At 34.2% G+C, this 16351-nt stretch overlaps 1 long non-coding RNA gene across 1 annotated transcript; it reads right to left on the reverse strand.

The window, feature by feature from the left end:
- Positions 1-831: 831 nt before the first annotated feature.
- LOC110738933 lies at positions 832-2354 on the reverse strand. The gene is made up of 2 exons (XR_002514679.1): positions 1751-2354; positions 832-1073 (listed from the first exon to the last, which is right to left on the reverse strand). It is a non-coding gene; the product is annotated as an uncharacterized LOC110738933 (long non-coding RNA).
- Between the last annotated feature and the right edge of the window lie 13997 nt (positions 2355-16351).

A 16351-nucleotide genomic window follows, 5' to 3' on the forward strand; every position in this document is an offset into this window, starting at 1 on the left:
AAAATAATAATAAATTGATTCATATAATAGATGTTATAATATAAAAATTACTTTAAAACATCACTCAATTTTTTTATTTTTTTCAAATACCTTAGCAAGCTAATATTTTATTTCAATTTAATATAACTATAAATTTAAGTCGGTTATAATTTTGTTTCTGAAATTTTACTACTATACATACAGATCATCACAAATTAAGGATTTATAGAATATAGTATAGGCGTATAGCTATAAAATAAAAGGTTGTGTTGACAAATGATTGTTTAGATGTAAAAGGGGATATAGTATTTGTAATTTAGTGTATGTTTGCTAATAGTTTTAGTGCAGATTTTAGTTTGTTGTTTGATTAATTTTTTATGTTTATTAAAAATCCAATTATTAATAAATATTTACTAATATGGCCACTAGACCTGATCAAATCAATTCCGACTGAAAAATTCTCGGGTTTGGGCAGCCTAAAAAAAAAATCCATTTTTAGATAATTTTTTGCTTTGCCTATTAATATAGATTTTGACATTATATATAATTTGTATGTTTTATCCGTATTCCACTACGTGAAAAAACGTAATTGGCACCGGTTCAAAACCCCTCAATACCACCGGTTTTGAACCGGTGCCAATGTGGGGGGGTGCCAATTACGAGCATGAAAAGCCACCGGTTCAAACCGGTGGCAAAAATAGTTTTTGACACCGGTTAACCGGTGCCAAAAATAGCCCAAATATTTTTTTCCATTGTTTTTGGCACCGGTTAACCGGTGCCAAAAATGCCCATTATATATATAATTTTTTTTTTGTCAATTTTTACTTAACAATTAAATCAAAAAAAAAAACATCACAATTAAATCTGACGAATTTCAATCAATATAATCCAAATTTTACAATATATAATAAAAAAAATATTACAATCAATTACAACATATAAATAAATAAATAAAATTTACATTATAAATTAAAAAAATTACAATATACTCGTAAATAAAAAAAAATTAGAATATAAATAAAAAATTAACCCTACACATCTAAATCAATATTCTTGAATCTTGATTCTTCAATTTAAGATCTAAATTGATGTACCTGCACCAATTAAAACAAAAAAAAAAATAATATAAATAAGCTTCGAAAAAGAAAAAAACCAGAAATTCAATCAAAAAATTCAAACCCAGAAAAAAAAAACAAACCAGAAATTCAAATGTATGACAATCGAATTGAAACCCAGAAAAAAAAATAATAAACCAGAAATCGGAAAAAAAAAACAATTAAAATGAAATCCAGAAAAAAAAATCAAAATGAAACCCAGAAAAAAATTCAACCTCGAAATCGAAATTGAAAAAAAAAACACATGCATTAAACCCAGAAAATCCAACCTCGAAATCGAAATTGAAAAAAAAAAAAATTAACCCAGAAAAAATATAACCCCAGACATCGAAAAAAAAATAAACCCAGAAAAATTGAAAAATTAAAACGAATTAAAATCCAAAATCAAACACATGCAAGAACCCATAAAATCGATTTAAATCCACAAAATCGAAAAAAAAACACATGCAATAAACCCAGAAAATCGAAATCCAGAAATCGAAATCGAAAAAAAAAAACACATGCAATAAACCCAGAAAATCGAAATCCGAAAATCGATTCAAATCAATTAATGAAACCCAGAGAAAATTCGAATTAAAATCCAAAATCAAACCCAAAAAAACACCCAATAAACACAAACCCAGAAAAATCAAAAAATTAAACCCAAAAAATCAAACCCATCTTGATTAGATTCGTTGTTGTTCGTGGTCTTGAGTATTGGACTTGGTGGTGGTGTTGGTGGTCGTCTTCGGTGGTGTTTAGGTGAACAAGGGGGTTTTTTTTAGGGAGAGGAGAGAGGAGAGAGAAGAGAGAGAGGAGAGGAGAGGAGAGAGAAGAGAGGAGGCTAGAGGAGATCAGGAGAGAGAAGAGAGGAGGCTAGAGGAGATCAGGAGAGAGAAGAGAGGAGGGAGGGTAGGGTTTAGGGAAATATATAAGAGTTTTTTTTTTTTTTTAAAAAAGGTTTTTGGCACCGGTTCGGTTCAGACCGGTGCCAAAAACCTCTTCTAAAAATTAAAACCCGCCTACTTTAACCCATGTTTTTGCCACCGGTTTTGAAGAACCGGTGCCATTAAGACGGTGCCATTCTACTTTTTTCACCTTGTGTTCGTTGCCACTGGGCTAGAGAATAGTAGAATACGACCAGAAAACGAAATTTAACGCTATTCTTTCTATAGAAAAACCAAAAAAAATAAGAAACAGACCGAAAAGACCCGGCCCAATCCACTACTACTTGCCCTTTAGGTCTTAGCGCCTGTTCACTTCAGCTTAATTTCAGATCAGTTCGGCTCCAATTAGTTCGGTTCATTCAGCTCCAATCAATTCAATTCAGTTCAAATCAGTTCAGTTCAGTTCAGTAAATGTGAACAGACCCTTAGTCGTAGCAGTGTCTTCTCTTTATCAAATTTTATTTGTTGGATATAATTAATTTTCTTACAAAAATTAGAGTTACCGTGCATGGCACGGGCCTTAATCTAGTTAGAGGTTTCAAAACCGAACCAACCTCATAAAAGCTATCCGTTTCGAACTATAACAGATTCGATTTGATTTGAGCAATTTTAGACCCAAACCTGATCTTTAATCGATTAGATTTCAACCGGAATCTGAATTTGATCCGAGTTGAACATAATCCGACATCATTTTGACATGACTTGAATTCAACTCAGATAAAAACCGATTTAACCTGGCTTAAACTTAAACCGAACTGATTTGACCCGACCTGAACTTAATCCGAACCGAAATTGACTCGACAAAGGGCTTGTTTTCTTCGGCTTAATTTCAAATCCTAATTTCTTTCTCTCATAAAAAGTTCAGTTTAGTTCAAATTATTTCAGTTTAGTTTAGTTCAGCTCAGTTCAGTATATATATATCAGAACATGCCCAAATACACAATTCAATCTGATCTTTTTTTTTTTTTATCCAAACTGGTATTAACCCAACCCGATTTTAACCGAACCTGATTCTGACTTGATATGATTACAAACCAACCATAATTTTACGCCCAACCTAGTATTTACCTTTTTTTAACTTATTACAAACCAATAGACGCACGAAAATTCGTGCGTGTGCATATAAGTAACCTATATAACTCGATTCTCTCTTCTTTTTTTTTTTTTCCCAATTAGTGGTTTTTTACATTATTTTTTTTTATTATTTTTAAAGGATGGTAGTGTTTTTTTTTTACAAAAAAAAAACAAAAGAAAGACAAAAATGAGAGGGATATTTAGGAAAAATGAAATTTATCACCCAAAACCCCCTTTCACTTTATATATAGGATATATAGGATAAGTTAAGAGATATATGCTACGCGTGTACAGTATAAGAAATTAGTTGGGAAAAAAAATGTATGACTCAAGAGTAGTTTCACTTTTTATGAGGAGTGAGAACAGTTGAAAATATAAATTTATGTGAAAGAAAGGGAGCGGTTATTATAGGATAGTTATGATAGGACATTTTTTAAAAATAAATAATTCTTAATTTCTAATTGTAATTGAAAAAAAAGGTAATTTTGCAACTTGAGAGGGGTAATTTGGGGATAGTGAAATTTATCACCCAAAAGGCCCTTTCACTTTATATATACAAGCTAAGAGTACACGCTATGCGTGTACCATATAAAAAATTAGAAGAAAAAAAAAAAGAAATTAACCATAAAAAAAAAAAAAAACCTTAAGAGCGGTTTTATAGTTGAAGATATACATTTATGTGAAAGAAGTGGAGCAGTTATTATACGGTAGTTATGATAGATAGTTTTATTTATTTAAATAATGGTTTATGTTTATGGGTAGTTATGATAAGATTTTTTTTAATAAAAAAATTAATTTTTAATTGTGGGTAAATAATGTAATTTTTTTAAAAAATAAAAGGGTATTTTAGGAAAAGCAAAATTTATCGACGAAGAAATTCTTTCTCTTTATATAGTACTTTATATATATATATATATATATATATATATATATATATATATATATATATATATATATATATATATATATATATATATATATATATATATATATATATATATGACACGTGAATAACTTGATATCGACCTAATAACAAGATCAAGAAAAAACTCAATATATGATTATTCTAATTTTAAATATGTATTTATTTGAATATTAAATTCGGTCAACTCAACCAAAATTCAACCAAACACGAAAAGTACGTGAATTGGAATTGAAAAAAAAGATGAGTCAACCTTTATTAAGCAAAATCAAACTTAAGAATACTGAAATCAATCGAATCGGAACCAACCCGATCCATAGTTATCAACCCAAAATTAACCCGGTCAAACTTATTTTGAACCCGATTCGAATATATCCAAACCGAATATGAAACAATTTGAAGTAGACCCGACTCAAACCCGATTTAGACCCGATAGATCTTGACCTGAGTTTGATTCGACCTAACCCGGGTTAAAAAGGTAATTTTGAACCGAATATATCCGATCTGAATAAACCCGACCCATCATGGATCAACCCAAACTCCATCCAATTATTCAAATTGACACCTTTATTACTAATACTCCTTTGTACTACCTTTGTTACATATTATGTGCAATTTTTAGGTATTATTTGTGAGGTATAAATAATTCCAAAATTGCACATAATATGTTACAGATGTAGTGTGTGTGTGTGTGTGTGTGTGTGTGTGTGTGTGTATATATATATATATATATATTAGGGCATGTTCTCATTGACTGAACTTAGTTGAACTGAACTGAAATGAATATTTTATAAGAGAAGGAAATTAGGAGCTGAACTGAACTGAACTTATTAGAGCTGAATTGAAAATAAACGTATGAAAACAGGCCCTTAGTCAAAGTGGATTAAGTAAATAGTGCAAAAAAGTAAAAAATATTTCACTTAAAAAAGCTATGAAGCGAGTACATAATTCAGATATTGATGATTATGTAACCGAGATGGATAAATTACACTTATGTCATTTTTAAAAGATTGTTTCAAAATTTTACTTCCTTTAAAAAAAACATGTTACCAAAAGAAGATAATTGCTTGGTTCATTACAATTATGTAATAGATTAATATTGGGAAATTTTGAATTTTTGTACCATTGAAAATTATGAAGAATTTAAACTCAGATTTTTGGTACCTATTCAAATATTATTTTTTTGTATTAGGAAAAATTGCCCAAAATAATCCCAACTTTGCGGCGTTCGTACAAAATAATCCCACCTTTGGTTTATTTTTAAATAATTCGACTTTTATACCCAATCCCTCAAAATGATCCCAAGTGAACATAATTAGTTGAGTAGGTAATTTTTTTTATTAAGTTAATTTACACATGTCACAGCCTATCAAGAATAGCAAGATCATATAGTAAGCAAATGAACGCCTAATCAGAATGGACTGACATTGAGGTTTTTTTTTTTTTTTTTTTTTTTTTTTTTTTTTTTTTTTATTTGTTGTTGTTGTTGTTGTTGTTGTTGTTGTTGAAAGGGAGCACAAGACTTAATCATTCACTAATAAGCTTATCCATGAGTACATAAGCAGAAACATCATTAGGCACACAACTTTCCCAAATTTACACAACATCAAAAGGAATATACTTAGCAAGGTTGTGAGCTACTTTATTTCCTGTGCGTCGAACATGGGACCAGCTTATATGCGTGAAGGAGGAGCTTAATCTCATAGCATCAGAAAGAGGCGCATCCAAGTCAGTGAGGTGAGTGGCTCCTTTAGATAAGCGGTTAGTAACTACTTGGCAGTCTGTTTCAATGACAACTTTGTCAAGGCCAAAGTTGCGCCTAGTTTAATTGCCATAACCACAGCCTTGGCCTCTGCAACATCAGCCTGCCACCAAGCACGCAGCCTTCTACAAGCAGAAAACAACACCTCACCACGGTTATTACGGGCAACAACACCCAACGAGGGGGTGTTTGGTTTGAAAAATGGAAACGAAGTGAAAAGGAAACAAATAAGAGGAAGGAAAGGAATCATGTAACTATTACCTTTTTATTTGTTTGGTTTAACTATGGAATGGAATCAATTTATGTTTGAGGAGGGTAAGGGTATTTGTTACCTTAGGTTTTAGTGTGGTAACAAATGAGTGGAATCCCTTACCCTTAGGCAACGGTAATTATTACCATATCTCCTAAACGATAATTGTTACCAATCTCCTAAACAAACATTCAATAACGGTAATGGTTTAACCAAATCTGTTAAAATCCTTTAAAATACACTAACCAAATATACTCTGAAAGAGACTAGACAAATGGAATTTTTTTTTGAATAGCACAAATGGAGTATTTATCCAAGGTACTCAATCAACTATATAGGTAGTATGATAATTTTATCAAAAGGTAGTTTTCTTTTGGTTGTACTGTTTAAAGCTAAGCTAGCTTTTTTTTTTTTTTGAAAGAAGTCCTAAAGGACATTAAATTTCATTAATAATAGCCATACGACATCTACAATTGACGATTAACGATAATGAAAACGAATTTAACAAAATCAAACAAGAATTAATCGGGGAAGGGCTAAGAATCCAAATACATAAATATAACAATTCGGCACATTCTCAGTTCATTGTCTCATACAACTTTTTGAGTGGATCCGTCGCCGCTTCGCAATTTTGTGAGAAAGTAAATTCTTGTGTTGATTCCGTAACCCGAATCCGAGCCATAATCAATAGTAGCCCCGCACAACCAGAGATCAAATTAAGCGCAAATAAAACCTTGTCTTTCGAAGGAGTCCGAAAAACCTTGTCTTTCGAAGGAGATCGAAAAAACCTTGTCTTTCGAAGGAGATAAACCCTTTCTTTCGACGGAGACATTATTGTAACCTAAGAAACAAAAAACTTAAAAGAAAATAAAGATTGGGGCTTTCCACCGGTGAAATCCGATGAAAGCCCCTTCAAAATTGACAATGGAGGCTAAAGTTTAGGAGAGAGGAGGCTAGGTTTTTTTTTTTTCTTTTTTTTTTTCGGTGTTTGTTTTAATATATAGTTATTGCTTTGATTTTGGGTTTCTTGATTGAATGGAATGTGGTTATAAAGCTAAGCTAGCTTTATTTCAATGTCAATTAGCCTTAATATCACGATTTCAACAAAATCATGCTGCGTGTGGTTAATATCTCATTTACACTTTTCCTAGAGTCATGTTAACATCAATGGTTAGTTTTATCCAATAATACCGAAAACCTCTTCTATTCTAATCATGTGTTATTAAACTATCAAACATGTTGAAGCTGATAAAATTTAATATTCTTTACTTGATGAAGGTTATATTGTACCCACTGATCTGGCTTAGAAGTGCTCACCTAGTTCCAAAAGTCATTCATAACATACATAAACTATGATTGCATATCTATTTTACAAGATTGTAAGGAATATTTTAAACATCTCAAACTTGAGCCCCACTGTGATCATGCACTAAAGCGTAATGGTTTTCAAAGGGAAGGAAGCTAGAGCAAAAGAGTCCCCAACAACTTTTAGGAACATGTAAATTGTTCACAGGGTGAAGGTTGCACCCCTTCACGATCTTAGAGATCGCTAACTCTACAGTGGTCTGGAACCATGATTGGATATTCGGGAATGAAGGTACGAATCCAACCTAAAAGAGATTGAACCTGTCCTAACAATAGATCTCTACTTTATTCTTTTCATATTCATGTGCACTTTCTGACTAACATACAATCATTAGGTTAATCCTAAACCTGTTTAATCTATGTTGGTTGATTATTAATGCACAAATAAATCTATTATTGGCGATCACTTGAATTAAAATCATATTAGACTAAATCAAATTATTAATTATCTTACTAATCGTGATTTAAAGTACAAATTCCCTTTAAATCTGCAGGAAATGAGTAATCAAGCAATAACAATAATATCAAGCAACATGTCTAATAATATAGACACAACAATCATCATCATCATAGTAATAAATCATCATCAAAGCATAATAATAATATTAGCAAGAATCTAGGCATGATACTAACAAGATCAATTACAAATCCTAGCATGTCACTAAAAATCAAAGCTTTAACCTTAACATGATACTAACATGATATTAAATATAGGAAGCACCCTAAACATGATACTACCATGATATTAAAGATAGGAAGCACCCTAAACATGATACTAGAAAACAATAAAGGCATCCTAACATGACACTAGGAATTAATAAAATCTTAGCAAGCTTTCTATGTCAAAAGAATAATTAAGAAGTAATCTAATTACTTACTTTAATGCCTCGTATCTGTTTCTATTAAAATAATACACATGTTAGTAAACTTCAATAAAATTTTAAATCAAACAATTAATTTAAATAAATGAAATGGGGATTTGGGACCAAACCCTCATAAATTATTAGCCTTTCACGTCTAGGGCAAAGAAAACTTCGAGCTTGGGTAGGTGTATCTAAGTCTCGTGAATGAGGTATGATGTATCTTGAAAAGGCTAGGCTTAGAATTCAAGAGAGAGAGAGAGGGAGAGAAAGAATAAGCTTTAGCTTAGAGAGAGATGGTGATTGTTGGTGAATTGAAAACGGGGAATGACGACCCTATTTTTAGAGAAAAATCATCCGAAAAAGATAAAAAAGAGTCAAATCTAAATTGGAGTAAAACCGCTTCCATCGCGACGCAACAAAGCTTTCGTGACGCGACAACTCTGTCGCACAACGACTGTAGCAAGGCGATAGGCTTAACGCAGCATGATGGTGCTGTACGATAATATTCCATACAGGTGTTGTACAATAAAATTCCATAAGGAGTCCATTTTCCAATATAATTGGGTTAATTAGAGTCCGTACTTTATCATTAATTAAAATCAGATTTAATCCTTAAAAACACTTGTTTTATTTCAAATAAAAATATAATTATTAATCCTAATCGCTTTAGAACTTAAAAGAGCCTTCTAGATTATTCTAAGAGACTAAAGTAAATCCTAATGACTTTAGGAATAATAATTAATGGACCCTTCACATGATCATTGGGTCGTACATAAAATCTGGTTTGGGTCTAGTTTAGTATTTTGGTCATAACTTCCTCATTATTCATCGAAATTTGGCTTATAATATATTGTTAGAAAGCTCTTTTCAAACCCCATATTACTTCACAATTATTGGACCCATATAATGGACCAAACTAAACTGGACTGAATTTTTTCATAAACAGGGTACAAAAAGAAATATTTTCGAAAACATAAAGAACTATTTTTATTAAAAAAATAAAAACAGAGAGATTCACGAGACCCTTTCACAATTCACCTCGTTTGATAATTGTAGGGAATATTTCAAGCATTATCCCAAACTTGAACCCCACTGTGACCATACACTAAAGTACGGTGGCGTCCAAAGGGAAAGAGGATAGAGCAAAAGAGTCGCCAACAAGTTTTAGGAACTTGTAAACCGTTCATAGGGTGAAGGTTACACCCCTTAACGATCCAAGAGATCGTCAACTCCAATAGGTCTTGAACCATGACAAGTAGTTCGGGGATGAAGGTACAAATCCAACCTAAAAGAGATTGAACCTGCCCTAATAATAGGCCTCTACTTTATTCTGATCGTATCCATGTGCGCTTTCTGACTAATATGCAATCAATAGGTTTACCCTAAACCTGTTTAATCTATGTTGGTTAAATATAATGTACAAATAAATCTATTATTGGCGATCACTTGAATTATAATCATATTAACCCTAAATAAGATTATTAATTATCTCATTAAGCGTGATTACAAGTACTAATTCCCTTTAAACATGCATAAAAGGTGTGATCAAGCAATAACAATAAATCAAGCAACATAATAATAATAATAATAATAATAATAATAATAATAATAATAATAATAATAATAATAATAATAATCATCATCATCATCATCATCATCATAAAATTATAATCATAAATCATGTTAAAGCATAATAATAGCAAGATCCTAGGCATGATACTAACAAGATTAATAACAAACCCTAGCATGTCACTAAACAATAAAAATCAAAGCTTTAACCCTAACATGATACTAAAAATCATAAATATTAGGAAGAACATAGGAAGCATCATACTTTTAATCATACTTGATATTAAAGTTACCCTAGATATGATACTAGGAATTTATTGTTGTCACCCTAAACATCAAATTAAGGAAAACATCCTAACATGATACTAGGAATCATAATAACAACCTAAGCATGATTTCTACATAATAACATCAATAAAAACCATTAAAATAATTACTTGGATTCGTCGTACCTCTTTCTAATAACAAAATACACACGTTAGTAACTTCAAGGGAAATAATAATCAAACAATTAAATTAAATAATTGAAAGAGAGATTTGGGACCAAACCCTCAGAAATTAAAACCTTTCACGTCTAGGGCGAAAACAACTTCGAATATGACTAGGTGTATCTAAGTCTTGTGAGTGCAGAATTTTGTATTTGAGAAAAGGATAGTTTAGAAAAGAGAGAAGGTGATATCAAGAATTTCTTGATGAGAGTTGGTGAATGAAAACGGAGTTTTTAGAAGACTATTTATAGAGAAAATCAGCCAAAAAGATAAAAAATCGAAACAGAGTTCTGACGCGCAAAAACGAGGTTAGCGCCAGACGCTGACATTAGCGCCAGGCGCTAATTAAATTATTGATGTGTTTTCTAAAATCATATAGAAATTAATCTTACAGGAGGATAAAATCGTATTTTCCTTAAAAACATTCTTTTATTCTGATTAAAACTCTAAAAAGTCAACAAAAGTCAATTTATCAATGCTAATCGAATTAGGAATGAAAAGAACCTTCTGGAAGAATTTAGAAGACTAAAACCATTCCTAATTACATTAGGAATGATAAATCTATATTAGGCCCTCCTCTAGATCATTGGGCCGCATATAAGGCTCAACCCAAGCCCAGTTTAGTAATTTGGCCATAACTTCCTCAATATTTATCGGAATTGGGCTTATAATATATCGTTGGAAAGCTCTTTTCAAGCCCTATCCAACTACACTACTATTGGACCCATATCATGGACTAACCAAACTGGATTGGCTGTTTTCTTAAAATAGGTTTTCAAAAACAGAGAGAAAAGAAAAGAAATTAAAACTATCTGCAACACTAAATTTCCACACTTTCACTTCATTCGATTATGATTCGACGTGAAAGGTACTCATCACCGGGTTTGGTTTTGGGGAGACACAAATGGGTGTCTACAGAAGCCCCCACTTTGATTGAGTTTGGAGAAACGCAGGTTTCGAAAACAAAAGTCAAAGTATCGATAGGGACGGAGAATGATTCAGAACGTTCTGCGATCCTAAATCATTCTTGTAACGCCAATGCCTGCAAACTAGCGTTAGTTAAACAGATAAAAGTGTTAAGAAACGCGTATCTTGCACCGTTGAACACACGTCTCTGCTGCATTCTTGTATTTCTGTACTCTTGTATTTTTGACGACGTCCTACAAGCTAGAGAATGCCGCCTAAAGACTGCTACGCTTGTAACTGCCTCCAATTCCGCCATGATAGACTTCTGCAAGCTAGAGAACCCCATAGAAGATTACTTCTCTTGAAACGACCTCCAGTTGTTTGTGACAACCCTCTGCAAGCTAGGGAACACTGCCGAAGATATCCTCGCTTGAAGCTATTCTCATTTGTTGCGATAATATTTCAAAGAAAATTACCGAAGACCCACGCTTTTAGATCTTTAAAAGCTCGCTTGAACTTTGCTTCCGTTATGCCTGTACGTTGGCGTATTTGCTGCTTGTGAACCTGTATGTCGGTGCCTTCTGCTGAATTATGAACCAGTATGTCGGTGCCTTTCTGAATGAACCAGTATGTCGGTGACTTTTGCGGTGAGCCAATGCTTAGGCGCTTTAAGCTAAGTGAGACGGTCTTTCATCAGGTCGATCACTTTATGTAATTGTAATCAAGCTGATTACAAAAAATCGTGTCAAATTGCTTAGAGGGGCTAACTGGTATACCAAGCAACCCCAAAACATATTGCACAAGGTAGGAACAACCGTATTGAGTGGATGAGAAATCTGACGCCGTTGAAATAACGCTAGCGCCGCTATTTGGCTGTAACGACAGACGCTGGTACTAGCGCCAAGCGCTAAGCCTTATCGACTGACGCCAAGGTCTGACGCTTGGCGCTAGAGTCGGGTTTTCCTTAAATACCCTTCTCTTCTTCATTTCTACTGCTGTTGCTCGCGTTTCGGCTTCGAGAATTCTCAGAACTTCAATTCACTCGTTCTTGCTCGTTTCTCAACCAAATTCGCTCAAATTTGTTGCAAATCAAAGCTTATTCCATCCATTTTCCCAATCTATGTAAGTTTCCTTCAAACTCACGTCGGTTTTAATGAATTTTGCATGCATGTGTTCACGAATATCTTGGAAATTCGAAATTAGAATTGCTTAATTCTCTTTGTTTATAAAATTTTATGCCATGAAATTGCTTTATTATGTTTATATATTGCTTTGGGAGTAATTTGAGACTTGTTTGACTCAATTTGGTGAAGAAACGAACAAATCACCATTGTTGAACCTCTTAAGGCTGGGAAGACAATGTGGCTTGTTCTTGATGTTTTTGCTAGAAATTCTTGTCCAATTTGTCACAATAATTACTATAGTATTGCAAGAAATTGTTTGATTTCTTGAAAAATGCCATGTATGCTCAATTTGAATTTGTGCTCTGTTTTAGTACTATGTAGTCTGTTTTTTGCGAACATAGTATCATGCGGCTAGGTGAACCTTAGATACTATAGAACCTTAATTTATAATGATTCTGCACAATGTAGCATGGCTAGACAACGAGGCTCTGGTTCACGGTCCCGAGACGTTCGACGGGAGCATGAGCCTGTAGAGGACGACGCTGATCCGTCCACTGTGCTCGGCCGGCTCCCTGAGTGGGATGAGCAGACCTTGTACTTCTCTCCCATCCATCATATCTCTGAGAGGGTGAGACAGGGCGTCACAGTTGGGAGGACACGTTGTCACGGTTTTTGTTGTGACGGTTTGGGCGACCTATACAAGATGTACATCGCTAAAGATGACGAGACGAGACTTCTATGGGAGTCTTGCGGACTGACTGCACTGTTTGAAACCTCAGAGGCCATGATTTCCTCCAGCGGGGGTCACCATGTAGTCCATGCTCTGGTGGAGTTCTTTTGGGACACCACCAACACTTTCAACTTGTAGGGGATTATAGGTACTACGCAGCGGAAATAATCGTGAATCATATTCATATAACACCTAACCAAGGATCTCATGCACAACACATAAAGAGTAAGAATAATACCTTTGAAGCGTGATTCCACAAGTGATCGAGCAAGAACAATAAGGAGAACAAGAACCCCACGTGTGATTCCTCTACTTAGTCCACGAGCACGGATTAAACCTCCACTAATGCTAGTTAGTTGTGACTGAACGCTTCAATCAACCTTCAACGGAGATCCGAGTCACGAACACACCACACCACCACCCACGCACCACCACACGCGCCGCCCACAAGGGAGAGCCGTACGGACAGGGAGGAGAGAGAGAGGGCCGAAATAGAGAGAGAGAGAATTAGGGTTTTGGGATGCTTGGTTGCTTGTGTGACAATTTACTGTATGTCAATTGTTCTATTCTGCAACCCTAGGCATGGTTTATATTTATAGATCATATCTAGAAATAAAACCATGTCAAGTCCAAAACCCATTAGACTCTTCTAACTATCCAAGCCCAATCATCAACATGGTATGTCATGAACTCATGAGGCCCAATAATGGGCCTCTAACTTGTTTAACCCAATACTCTTATGTGTGACCTTGTAGGATCCATTCTATAAGGCTTTGGGCTATTAAGCTAGCCCAAAGATCAATTGTCATATCTAGCACCAAACATTGACGACCCTATAGAATGAACTTATTATCTCCATAATAGTGATCCTTGATATATCTAGTAATTGCACTTATCGAAGACATAACTCCTTCAATCTCCCACTTGTCTGAGACAAGTGCGCAATATTCAAATTCCTTAAGTCAATGTGTGTCGATTTGATAATATGATTGCATCTCATGTCGTGATCATATTAATCTACAAATATTTTCTTGAAAACTGAGTGAGAATTACAAAACAAATTATTACTATGTAATCCATTAGAGCACGGCCATGCATTTTTCTGAATTCTCCCTCTTCAAGAGGCCAAGACACATTACTAATTAAGTAGGTAGACTCAATTCAATCTTGTGGCAACCAAGGCTCCCACTCAATTTCTGAAATAATCGGGAAACACCCTTTATAATCTCCAGTTACGGACAGACGTTTGAGTGTACCACAGCTATGACATCCATTTAATGAAATCAATGTTCCACTCATGTCAAAGGAATCCACTAATATATCCGGAAGTTTTATACTTGAACTTCAAAGTAGGTCGATAGTTCGATCATGCATCATTCATGCATATCCATGTGATTGACCGAGCCTCATTATGCTCCTATAGCCCATGAAACTGCGCTATCCAATCAATCTTACATGCTAGTCCATTATTAGAAATCATTTATGTCCAATTTAATGATTCTAAACTAGGAACTTTAAATAATATATGGATTTTGTTCACCTGTGGGGTTTCATTCACCAGGTCATCAACCTGATGAGCCCATCAATCCATAATTATTTTGGACATTTTATTTAATATTGAAAACCATCATTAAATAAGAGAAATAATAAAATTTCTGATTAAACACAATTCTGCAAATGAATGTATTACATATGTAAATTATTTTTCTCCAAAAATAAATACAACTTCTAATTACATCATTTGCCTCAATCCAGATTCACTAGCATGTTTCTCATGCTTTGGAAGTGGAAGGGGTTTAGTAAGTGGATCAGCAATGTTCTCATCCGTATGAATTTTTCACATCTTGACATCTCCCATGTCAACGATCTCTCGAATGAGGTAATATTTCCTCTCTACATGTTTGGATTTGAAGTGTGACCTAGGCTCCTTTGACTGAGCAATGGCGCCATTATTATCACATACAACTCGATTCCCTTTTGAGCACTTGGTTTGATATCCAGCTCAGTTAGGAACTTTTTAATCCAAACTTCTTCCTTAGCTGCTTCAACAGCAGCTAAATATTTTGATTCTGTTTTAGAGTCTGCGACAGTGCTTTGCTTCGAACTCTTCCAGCTCACTGCTCCTCCATTCAGACAGAAAATGTATCCAGATTGTGATCTGAAATCATCTATATCTGTTTGGAAACTCACATCAGTATAACCTTTGACAACCAACTCATTTTCGCCACCATATACTAGAAACATTCCTTTAGTCCTTCTCAAGTACTTAAGGATGTTCTTGGCAGTTGTCCAGTGTGCTTCTCCTGGATTTGCCTAAAACCTGCTACACATACTCAGAGCATATGCAAAATCCGGCCTCGTACATATCATGGCATACATGATTGACCCTATTGCTGAAGCATAAGGTTTATCAACAATACGTCTCATCTCTTCTGGCGTGTTAGGGCATTGAGATTTACTGAGCGTAATGCCATGAGACATGGGAAGAAATCCTCTCTTAGAGTCTTTCATGGAATACCTGTCAAGAACCTTATCAATATAAGTTTCTTGACTTAATCCAATCATCCTTCGAGATCTGTCTCGATATATCTTGATCCCCAATATGTATTCAGCCTCTCCTAAGTCCTTCATGGAAAAACAACTCTTCAACCATTCCTTGACTGACTCAAGCATTGGTATGTCATTTCCCATGAGTAGTATGTCATCTACATACAAGACTAGGAAAACAATGCTGCTCCCACTAGACTTCTTGTATACACAAGGTTCCTCTTCACTTTTGATAAAATCAAACTGTTTGATTGCTTTATCAAAACGAAGATTCCAACTCCTGGATGCTTGCTTTAATCCATAAATGGATTTCTGAAGTTTGCATACCTTTCTAGGATTTTCTGGATCTTCAAAACCCTCAGGTTATATCATATACACTTCCTCCGTCAAGAACCCATTCAAGAAGGCGGTTTTGACATCCATCTGCCAAATTTCGTAATCGAAAAATGCAGCAATCGCTAGAAGAATCCGAATGGACTTAAGCATGGATACTGGGGAAAAGGTCTCATCATAGTCAATACCATGAATCTGTCTGTAACCTTTTGCAACCAGTCTTGCTTTATGGATGTAGGCATTTCCATCCTTGTCTGTTTTAATTTTGTAAACCCATTTGTAACCAATAGGTTTTACCCCATCAGGCAAGTTAACTAGGGTCCACACTTCATTTTCAGACATTGATTCCATTTCAGACTTCATGGCCTCAAGCCATTTATCTGAGTTGGGGCTCGCCA

Source organism: Chenopodium quinoa, unplaced genomic scaffold (assembly GCF_001683475.1).
Source record: "Chenopodium quinoa cultivar QQ74 unplaced genomic scaffold, ASM168347v1, whole genome shotgun sequence".
In the NCBI taxonomy this organism is placed as follows: domain Eukaryota; kingdom Viridiplantae; phylum Streptophyta; class Magnoliopsida; order Caryophyllales; family Amaranthaceae; genus Chenopodium; species Chenopodium quinoa.